This window comes from Coregonus lavaretus (genome assembly GCF_964263955.1).
Source record: "Coregonus lavaretus genome assembly, contig: HAP1_SCAFFOLD_950, whole genome shotgun sequence".
Classification (NCBI taxonomy): Eukaryota; Metazoa; Chordata; class Actinopteri; order Salmoniformes; family Salmonidae; genus Coregonus; species Coregonus lavaretus.
Genome location: NW_028166469.1, coordinates 113713 through 125857, shown reverse-complemented (window position 1 = coordinate 125857; position 12145 = coordinate 113713).

Below are 12145 nucleotides of genomic sequence, written 5' to 3'. Positions count from 1 at the left end.
AACATCCCCACAACAGTATTCCCCAAGGGTAGGAATTTACTAAGGGTAAGAGTTTGCTAGTGTAAGCTTGTTTAGTAGGATAGCGTATAGCTGTCGAAAGCTATAAATTAGAATTTCAGCATCAGAGCGCATAAAATGGAAACACCCTAATGTTAGCCTACTACCTAACCCTAAATCGTATGTAATTCTCTTAAATTAACTTAAACTTGATGTAATGGACCAGGTACATACAGATGTTAGCTGTATAATTCATATGATGCTTATGTGTCACATGTTGACCGAGAGGAAAGATTGTTGTAATACTCAGAATAGAATAAGTAATCAATCATTGCAGTTATGGATGCAGCCTCTGACCAATTACCACTACTATATAGATTGCTAATTTAAACTGGATTGTTAATGCTTTTTCCCCTTACTTCTAAAACATTTTGAATGATGGGGAATGAGCCCAACATAGCTTGAAGGCTCAAGCCGCACGGAGCGCCCTGGACCAGAGCTGCTTCATGTCATACTCTCAGCTGTTTAAACTGATATACCTGTAACTGAAACTTCCTCTGCTGAAACTGTACCGACTGACTCTGTACACACTTTGTTTCAATAAAGTATTTATTTGCCAGAATACAGAATACGTTTGATTATAGTTTATGGTATTCCCTTTTTACACTATGACATGAGAACACAGTATGACAATGCACTTGGAATATGATATGTTTGACACGTATAAAATCGCAGGGTTTTGGTGTGTTCCTTTTGGCTTCATGTAGATTCAAACAGACAATGAAGACTCAACCAGGATCATATTCATTAGTGCACATTGTAGCAAAATGTTTTGTGACGTAAAACTGTTTGCACCAAACAAAAGTTTCTATTTGGACAATTACAGGTAGTTCCTCCCTGTTTCGGTCGGTTTTCTTCTATCTTGTGTCTAGTGAATACACCCCAGTAAAATCATGTGGTGAGAGATCCAACGCTCAGTTCTGGTGAAAAACTGACAGCATGGGTTTGAACACCATTCTTTTACTTGCATAAATACTGTACGTGAGGTAAATACATTTGAAACACTGCTCAGTGATAAAAAATGGTTGATATGCACCATGGCATGAGATTGAGGTTCCATCTTGAAACAGGCATACGTCATAGTTTACATGAATGAAATACAATATGCATTCATATCTATTCCTGTACTGCATGGAGACTTGGGACTGATTGTATAATTGACACAGTAAAGTACCTGAGCTCAGTATTCTCTAACAATGCAGCTCCAATTCATTGTATTATATGAGCATGCATCCAATAGTTATGGATCCCTATAGGTGTTGAAATTCAATTTGAAATGCAAATTACAACGACATTGGTAATTTAGCAGACACTCTTATCCAGAGCGACTTACAAGTCGATGGTGATATTGGTGAGGTAGAATTATCATTATCCAATTAAAATTGAATTTTGACAGCTATAGGCTTCTATAGATAGTAACAGAGAGCCATGTTAATTTGGAAACGGTTGTGAATATGGAATAAAAAAAGTCATAACCTGAGTTTCAGGCCCTGACAATGGTGGTGTTGACGTTATTTCATAATAACACATGATTACATTAATAACATTTTTTTTACAAACAAAAAAACAATACAGCCATTGAACAGACATTATTAAATAAAGCATACTTCATATTTCCATGTAGACAGTTAGCTACAGTACACTTGACAGGCGACACCACTACAAGCAGTGTAGTGAACCAATCGCACTCCACACTGCCCTTTCCCACCTGGACAAAAGGAACACCTATGTGAGATTGCTGTTCATTGACTACAGCTCAGTGTTCAACACCATAGTGCCCACAAAGCTCATCACTAAGCTAAGGACCCTGGGACTAAACACCTCCCTCTGCAACTGGATCCTGGACTTCCTGACAGGCTGCCCCCAGGTGGTAAGGGTAGGCAAAAAAACACATCTGCCACGCTGATCCTCAACACGGGGGCCCCTCAGGGGATGAGACAGCCTATAGGGAGGAGGTCAGAGACCTGGCAGTGTGGTGCCAGGACAACAACCTCTACCTCAACGTGATCAAGACAAAGGAGCTGATCGTGGACTACAGGAAAAGGAGGGCCGAACACGCCCCCATTCACATCGACAGGGCTGTAGTGGAGCGGGGTAGAGAGCATCCTGACCGGTTGCATCACCGCCTGGTATGGCAACTGCTCGGCATCCGACCGTAAGGCGCTACAGAGGGTTGTGCGTACGGCCCAGTACATCACTTGGGCCAAGCTTCCTGCCATCCAGTACCTACATACTAGGCGGTGTCAGAGGAAGGCCCACATTTTTTTTTTAAACTCCAGTCACCCAAGTCATAGACTGTTCTCTCTGCTACCAGACGGAAAGCGGTACAGGAGCGCCAGGTCTAGGTCCAAAAGGCTCCTTAACAGCTTCTACTCCCAAGCCACAAAACTGCTGAACAATTAATCAAATGGCCACCCGGACTGTTTACATTGACCCCCCCCCCCCCCCCCCCATAGTCACTTTACCCCTACATACATGTACAAATTACCTTGACTAACCTGTTCCCCCCCACATTGACTCGGTACCGGTACCCCCTGTATATAGCCTCGTTATTGTTATTGTGTTACTTTTTATTTTATTTATTTAGTAAATATTTATTGAGCTGCATTGTTGGTTAAGGGCTTGTAAGTAAGCCTTTCACGGTAAGGTCTACACCTGTTGTATTCGGCGCATGTGACAAATAAAATTGATTTGATTTGAATGGACGTTGTTCTTCTCGGAAATACAATGGCTCAATTGTAATTCCTTGATTGTAATTCCTTGGTTCCTCATGTCCTCTCTCCTTTCCCCCTTCTCAAAATGGATCCAAGGTCCCTACCCTCAAACCTTCTCCACAAATGCATTTCTAGAAGGAGACAAGGAAATGGACACACAGGATCAAGGAAAGACAAAATGAGATCCACCACCTGTGTTCTTGGGATGGGTGATAGAGGGAGGGGTCACCTGGGGGCATGTGGGAGAGGGGTGGGCCCTCGTAGGCTAAACGTGTCCCTACTGGACGAATGTCGCCTCTTTGATCTCCATGGCTCGCTTGTAGCTGGGGAAAAGAGAGGGAGGAGGGAGGAGAAGAAGATTAACAGAGAAGAGAGAAAACAAGGTTCATAAAGATATATAGGGTTGATGACAATGATGATAAAACAAGTCGTTCAGCTCATAGTTTGTATTTATAATAACAATAAGATGGTGTGTGTGTGTCTGCCACTGTGTGGGTTCAATTTTAAACTGATTTTAGATGATGCACAGTACCTCCATGAAAGAGGCAATAAGCAGTTGAAACAATAACAAAGCGTATTCCCCGCCAATGTTTCGGTAAAAAGCTGAGGGATGGGGCTGGAGAAATGTAACCACTCAAATTCATAGGCAGAGATATGGATGCAAGGACTGACCATCATATCAAAATGAGTTTTACACATGATTTGAGGCTATACAGTGTTTGTTTATATTTACTTTGTTTACAAACATTGGAGTAAAACAAGCTTCTATTTTGGGTTCTTATCGGGTATGAAAGCTGAACTAAGTTCATGAGGCATTTATAAGATATATTCTTCAAGACAAAATGGGTAGGCCTACAGTCGTGGTGACACAAGTATTGGTCTTCACAAAGTTTGCTGCTTCAGTGTTTTTAGATATTTTTGTCAGATGCTACTATGGTATACTGAAGTATAATTACAAGCATTCCATAAGTGTCAAAGGCTTTTACTGACAATTACATTACATTTATGCAAAGAGTCAATATTTGCAGTGTTGACCCTTCTTTTTCAAGACCTCTGCAATCCGCCCTGGCATGCTGTCAATTAACTTCTGGGCCACATCCTGACTGATGGCAGCCCATTCTTGCATAATCAATGCTTGGAGTTTGTCCGAATTTGTGGGGTTTTGTTTGTCGACCCGCCTCTTGAGGATTGACCCAAAATGTCGATGTTTTGTTCCCCGAGCCACTTAGTTATCACTTTTGTCTTATGGCAAGGTGCTCCATCATGTTGGAAAAGGCATTGTTCGTCACCAAACTGTTCTTGGATGGTTGGGAGAAGTTGCTCTCGGAGCATGTGTTGGTACCATTCTTTATTCATGGCTGTGTTCTTAGGCAAAACTGTGAGTGAGCCCACTCCCTTGGCTGAGAAGCAACACCACACATGAATGGTCTCAGGATGCTTTACTGTTGGCATGACACAGGACTGATGGTAGCGCTCACCTTGTCTTCTCCGGACAAGCTTTTTTCCGGATGCCCCAAACAATCGGAAAGGGGATTCATCAGAGAAAATGACTTTACCCCAGTCCTCAGTAGTCCAATCCCTGTACCTTTTGCAGAATTATCAGTCTGTCACTGATGTTTTTCCTGGAGAGAAGTGGCTTCCTCGCTGCCCTTCTTGACACCATCCTCCAAAAGTATTTGCCTCACTGTGCATGCAGATGCACTCACACCTGCCTGCTCCCCTTCCTGAGCAAGCTCTGCACTGGTGGTGCCCCGATCCCGCAGCTGAATCAACTTTAGGAGACGGTCCTGGCGCTTGCTGGACTTGCTTGGGCGCCCTGACGCCTTCTTCACAACAATTGAATCTCTCTCCTTGAAGTTCTTGATGATCTGATAAATGGTTGATTTAGGTGCAATCTTACTAGCAGCAATATCCTTGCCTGTGAAGCCCTTTTTGTGCAAAGCAATGATGACGGCACGTTTTTCTTGCAGGTAACCATGGTTAACAGAGGAAGAACAATAATTTCAAGCACCACCCTCCCTTTAAAGCTTCCAGTCTGTTATTCTAACTCAATCAGCATGACAAAGTGATCTCCAGCCTTGTCCTCGTCAACACTCTCACCTGTGTTAACGAGAGAATCACTGACATGATGTCAGCTGGTCCTTTTATGGCAGGACTGAAATGCAGTGGATTAAGTTAATTTTCATGGCAAAGAGGGACTTTGCAATTACTTGCAATTAATCTGATCACTCTTCATAACATTCTGGAGTATATGCAAATTGCCATCATAAACACTGAGGCAGCAGACTTTGTGAAAATTAATATTTATGTCATTCTCAAAACTTTTGACCACGACTGTAGACCTCATAAGGTAAAGGGATCGCTACCTGGCCAATTTCAAAAGGACAAATCTTCAACAAGATTATGATGGTTATATTGACTGTAGAAACCAGGCAAGATAAAAAATGGATAAGGCCAAATCCCCAAAATACATTGATGCTATTAATGACAACTTACATCAGCCTCGTAAACTGTGGAACATTTTTTAAGGGCATTGGCTTAACAACTGCCCATAAGGTAAAACCCTGTAGTATTGGCCTAGAAATTGATTATGTTTTATGCTATGACCAGGCAAAGGTTGCAAATTACTTTAACACATTTTTTTTTACCACTATAGCCTCATCTCTGGTTATGAAGTTACCAACCTGCTCTGGACACTATGGCCAGTCATTCATTGAAAACTTTTACCATAGAAAAGGTAACACAAATGACTTGTTTGAGCTGTGCATGGTAATAGAGTACAACGTTTCCAATCTACTATGCTTAATGAGCACAAACAAAGCAACTGGGTTGGATAACCTTCCTGCAAGATTCATAAAGGATAGTGCTTGTGTCACTGCTAAAATGATAACGCATATTGTAAATCTTTCTATTAGTAGTGGTAAATTCCCCAATGATCTCAAAACAGCCCGGGTGGTTCCACTCCACAAGAAGAGCAGTAAAACAGATGTAGGAAACTACAGGCCTGTGTCGATCCTCAGCACCTTATCCAAAGTTGTTGAGAGATTAGTTTTTAATCAACTTGAGGGAAACCTTCTCAAGCACAAACTTTTTTATGAACTCCAATCCGTCTTTAGAACAGCTCATTCTACTGAAACTTGCCTTATCCACCTTTCTGACCACATCAAGCAGGAAAGTGAGAGAGGGAACTATACAGGTATGGTCATGTTAGACTTGCAGAACGCTTTTGACACTGTGGAACATGATATTCTCCTGATGAAACTGAAATGCATGGGTCTAAATGATGTAGCAGTGAATTGGTTTAGGTCTTATCTGACCAACAGAACACAAGTTTGTAATGTTGGTGATGTTCTGTCAGAGGCCAAAGAAATATCCTGTGGAGTACCGCAGGGATCCATTTTAGGGCCTCTCTTATTTCTTATATATGTCAATGATATGCTGGATACAGTAAAGTGCAAATTCCTGCTTCATGCTGATGACTCAGCCATACTGGTATCAGAGAAAGATTCCTTGATTAAGGAATTGCATTCAGATTGGTTGACTGACAACAAATTGTCGCTACATTTGGGAAAAACTGAATACATTTTATTTGGAACAAAACGTAGATTACTTAGGGCTAGAAAGATAAAGATAAACTGTGAAGGCAAGGAGATTGAATCTAAGACAAGTGTAACTTATCTTGGTGTGTCCCTAGATCAATCCCTTTCTGGAGAACAGATAGCTGCAAAATCCTTTCTAAAATGGCAAACAAACTGACATTTCTATATTGTAACACCAGATACTTTATCAAAGAAACTGCTTGTTTCAACCTTGATTCAGTGTCACTTTGATTACGCCTGCTCTGCCTGGTATAGTGGGCTATCAAAAAAGCTGAAAAGGAGAATGTAGGTCATGCAAAATAATGTTATCAGGTACATGCTGAATGTTCCCCTTAGGACCCACATAGGGGTACAGGAGTTCCGGGAGGTGGGCTTGTTGCCTTTGGAGTCCAGAGTGGACCAACTTAAACTCAATCATATGTTTGATATCTTTTTTTTTTTTTTATATACTTTGTTTATTGAATTTTCAGTACCAGCATTTAGTAAATAATTGCACTTGAAAGTTATTTGGTATGAATATGGAACAACAATTTGAAGACAACGATACAGCAAAACATGGAGAGACAGACATGAAAGAAAAAATAGACATTAAGTACATAAATAAGATAAAACACACAAAAAAAAAAAAAGGAAGAATATCTGTTTTGATCCAGTTGTTATAGGTCAGCTAGCACAGTTATTACCGTCCTTAACATCCGAGATGTCGTATATGCACATACCAGGCTTCTTACATCACCAATATATAAATATACATCACTCTGGAACTGCAGGGAAATGTATTCTTTTGACATAAGAAAAGAAGGGAGCCCACTTTGCATAAAATTTGTCTACAGACCCATTGAGTGTCTGTTTTATTTTCTCCAACTTTATGCAATTCAAAATAGATTTAATCCAAAGAGCATGAGAAGGGGCTGCAGAGGATTTCCATCTAAGTAAAATTAATCGTCTCGCTAACAACGTGACAAAGGCAATTACATCTTTATTCATTTTGGTCAATTGTATTGTGGGTAAGGAAACTCCAAATAATGCAATGAGAGGGTCTGGCTCGATCTGTGTGCCGCTTAATTCTGAGAGTGTGTTAAAGATGTCTTTCCAGAAACCAACAAGAGATGGGCAGCACCAAAACATGTGCACATGATTAGCAGGGGACTGGTTACATCGAACACAATTAGGGTTCACATCCTTGTAAATTTTTGATAGTCTTGCTTTGGTCCAGTGGGCCCTATGAATGAGTTTGCATTGGATGAGGCCGTGTCGAGCGCAAATAGAAGAGCTATGTACCCTTTTGAGTGCCCCTTCCCATAGTTCATCAGATATTTCCTCACCCAGTTCCTCCTCCCAAGAGGATTTGATATTGTTTAATGAGATGGCTTGTAGTGAGCAAATTTGACTATAGATTATTGACATTGTGCCTTTCTGATTAGGAAGTGGGGTGAGAAATGTGTCGAACTGTGTTCCACTAGAAAGGTTGGGGAATCCTGGATCTATGCTGCGGATGTAACTCCGGACTTGTAAGAATCTAAAAAAATGATGTCTGGGGAGACCAAATTTAGCTGATAGTTGTTGAAACGTACTAAATGTATTGTTAGTATACAGATCTCTGAATCTTTTAATACCGAGATTAGACCATGTTGAGAAAGCACCATCAATCATAGATGGGGGAAAAGCTGGGTTTGAGGCTACCGGAGCCAAGGAAGAGGTTGTTTGAAACCCAAAGTGGCGCCTAAATTGATTCCAGATCTTCAATGTTGTTTTGACACATGTATTATTGGTGAAGGAGGAGTAAGGGCCTGTAATAGAGGAGTGAGCGAGGGAAGACAGTGATGCCGGTGTAGACGAGGCAGCCTCCATCTCCAGCCAAGTTGGGGGTGGGAATATTACTCTGCTCTGCAACCAGTACTGAATGATCCTAAGGTTAGCGGCCCAATAATAGAATCTGAAATCTGGTAGAGCTAGACCGCCGTCTGGTTTGGGCCTCTGCAAGAGCTGTTTTCGCATCCTAGGAGGCTTTTTGTCCCATATAAAGGGTAGAATTAGGCCGTCGATCTTTTTGAAAAATGTATTGGGTAGAAATATTGGAAGGCACTGAGTGTTGTGATACCTTCAGATGAGTTTCTTGGAGAAAGATGATGTGAGCTTTCAAATGATGAAGATGGTGTAGCACCTTACTACGTTTAACTGGGTTATTTATGCCCCTGCAGTTCCAAGTAAGAAAATTAAAGCCATTCCCTCCAGCAGTATGGGCTACACTAGGCTGAGTCATATCTTAAGAGAGAGAGAGGATGTGTAAAGGACAAGGTACAATGTAAACTGAAGATCTTAGTTGAACCTAAAAGCGCAAATGTAAAAAACAAAGACAAACGAAGAGGCACAAAAAACATATACAAACTATATACAAATAGAGAGTGAACAAACCCTTCCCTCACACCCGCCCTTGCCGAAGCATCTCCCCAAATGAGATGCAAGCAAAACCCTAAATACGAAGAAAGTTTAGAGCTAAGCATGATAACTCTTACTCTGTGCTACCTAAGATTAGTGACCATTTAACTAGAGTAAGCCAAACATGAATAGAATGGTCCCCAATAGAGTCTAAGGAAAACTATCCTCGATTAAGAGAGGTTTAACCTCGACGCAGATGGTAAATGATCAGACTGAAACAGCCATGCAGACCCCCAGATATTGGCATTAGAGGCGGCAAACCTGGGCTGGAAATAAAGAGATAAAGAAGAGAATGACATTCATATGTCGATGAACCCAGCAGAGATGGCTTCGTTAGTCACCCATTCGGCCTGCTAACTAGCCTGCTAGGAAGACCAGCTAGCCAACCATTTGTTACAAACCATGCGGTACAACAGCCGCTTTCACGTTCTTGTTGATGAAATCTGCCGCTATAGCCGGGTCCTCGAATCTGTGCATGGAGCCGTCCGGTAAAGTCAGTCTCAAAACCGCAGGGTAGATGAGGCCGAACTTCACGCCCGGGCAGGTGTGTAGTTGGCGTTTCACAGCTCCAAAGCTAGCCCGCCTCTTAGCCACAGCTGTTGTGTAGTCCGCAAATATCGAGACTCTTTTACCCTTATGTAGAAGAGGGGATGCTTCTCCCGATCTTCTCAGTATGTCGTTGCGGACGTGAAAGAAATGCACCCTGATGACAAATGGTCGTGGGGGTTCTCCATCCCTGGGTCGGCTACGCAGAGTGCGGTGAGCCCGGTCTAGCAATGGCTTCTCCTCTAGCCCGAGCAGCTCCTGAAGTAGCTGGGCCATGTACTCCGTGGGTCTTGGGCCCTCCACTCCCTCCGGTATTCCCAGTAGACGAATGTTGTTCCTCCGCATTCTACTTTCCATATCTTCGCATCTATTATCGAGGAATGCCACCCTAGTTGTCAATGAGCCGACGTTAGCCTCTAGCTCGCTAATGCGAGTGCTGTGGTCTGTAGCCCCTCGCTCCAAATCCGATAAAGTCACCCCATGTGCGTCGAGCTTATTCTGTATACTCTCGATAGATTTTTTAAGCTCGTCTTTGATCGTTGATATCTCTGACCTGAGGTTGGTAGAGAGACAGTCAATTTTTCCGAAAATGTCGGCTTTGAGGGTGCCTATCACGGATTGTAGCATCTCCACAGTCAGTGTTTCCGTGGGGCCGGCATTGGTAGCGTTCGGTGGCGGGGGTGAGTCGGGAGAAGTTGCAGGCTTGTTGCGGCCTGCTCTTGCAGACTCTGTTTTTGGTCGGGTTGATGTCATTACGAATTTAAATTTATTAAACTTGAACTGAGTTGTTTATGGGTCTCTTCAGACGCCTGGGCAAACAGAAATGTATGCAGTTTTGCAAAGTTAAATATATAAATTTGGTCACTAACTCAGGAGCGATAGGGAGACGCGTGCTACATCCTTGGCTTCCAACAGCGCCCCCATATGTTTGATATCTTAAATGATCGTGCCCCAGGTTATGAAAAAAAAACACATTGATATGGTCTATAACCAGCACAGTTACAACACCAGAGCTAATGTTATTTCTTGTAAAATCCAAAGAGTATTTTTCTATGGAATAGTCTCCCCTTGGAGATCAAGCAAAGAAAAAGTAGAAATAGTTTTAAAAAGCAGGCAAAGGTTTTCATTTGGACAAGGTTGTCTAAGAAAAACTACTGCCTCCTCGTGCCCTCTACTGCTGGTCAGGTGTATTTATTTGAAAGATAGGGATTATGTGCAATAAATATATATTTTTCTAGGTTGGGATAATGTGCAATAAATAGGTTGTTTTTTAAGGTTAGGTAAATTTGCAATTAATGGGTTGTTTAAGGTTAGGGAAAAGTGTCAATATAAATGAATGTATTTATGGTTGTTTGTAATTTTGTCTTGCCTTTTAATCATTTTATGTGTTATTGTTTTTACCATCGAGGACCACTTTGGAAACAAGTGTTTTAATGAATAATTTAAAGTGCTATCCTCTGGATCCACATTGTACATTTGTTGTATATGTCTCTTACCTAAATAAATTCAATTCAATGAATGTACTGTGGTTAAAACAGTTCTGTTCCAAGAGCAGCAGTGCTCCCTGTTCATTCCTGCTACTACTAGAACAGCAACATACAGGGCCTTGCAAAAGTATTCATCCCCCTTGGCATGTTTCCTATTTTGTAGCATTACAACCTGTAATTTAAATTGATTTTTATTTGGATTTCATGTAATGGACATACACAAAATAGTCAAAATTGGTGAAGTGGAATGAAAAAAATAACTTGTTTCAAAAATTTCAAAAAAGGAAATAATGGAAAAGTTGTGCGTGCATATGTATTCACCCCCTTTGCTATTAAGTCCCTAAATAAGAGCTGGTGCAACCAATTACCTTCAGAAGTTACATAATTAGTTAAATAAAGTCCACCTGTGAGCTATCTAAGTGTCACATGATCTCAGTATATATACACCTGTTCTGAAAGGCCCCAGAGTCTGCAACATCACTAAGCAAGGGGCACCACCAAGCAAGCGGCACCATGAAGACCAAGGAGCTCTCCAAACAGGTCAGGCACAAAGTTGTGGAGAAGTACAGATCAGGTTTGGTTATAAAAAAATATCAGAAACTTTGAACATCCCACGGAGCACCATTAAATCCATTATAAAACAATTTAAAGAATATGACACCACAACAAAACTCACGGACCAGGCAAGGAGGGCATTAATCAGAGAGGCAACAAAGAGACCAAAGATAACCCTGAAGGAGCTGCAAAGCTCCACAGCGGAGATTGGACTATCTGTCCATAGGACCACTTTAAGCCGTACACTCCACAAGGCTGGGCTTTACGGAAGAGTGGGCAGAAAAAAGCCATTGCTTAAAGAAAAAAATAACGTTTGGTGTTTGCCAAAAGGCATGTGGGAGACTCCCCAAACATATGGAAGAAGGTACTCTGGTCAGATTAGACTAAAATTGAGCTTTTTGGCCATCAAGGAAAATGTCTGCCGCAAACCCAACACCTCTCATCACCCCGAGAACACCATTCCCACAGTGAAGCATGGTGGCGGCAGCGTCATGCTGTGGGGATATTTTTAATCGGCAGGGACTGGGAAACTGGTCAGAATTGAAGAAATGATGGATGGCGCTAAATACAGGGAAATTCTTGAGGGAAACCTGTTTCAGTCTTCCAGAGATTTGAGACTGGGACGGAGGTTCACCTTCCAGCAGGACAATGACCCTAAGCATACTGCTAAGGCAACACTCAAGTGGTTTAAGGGGAAACATTTAAATGTCTTGGAATGGCCTAGTCAAAGGACAGATCTCAATCCAAT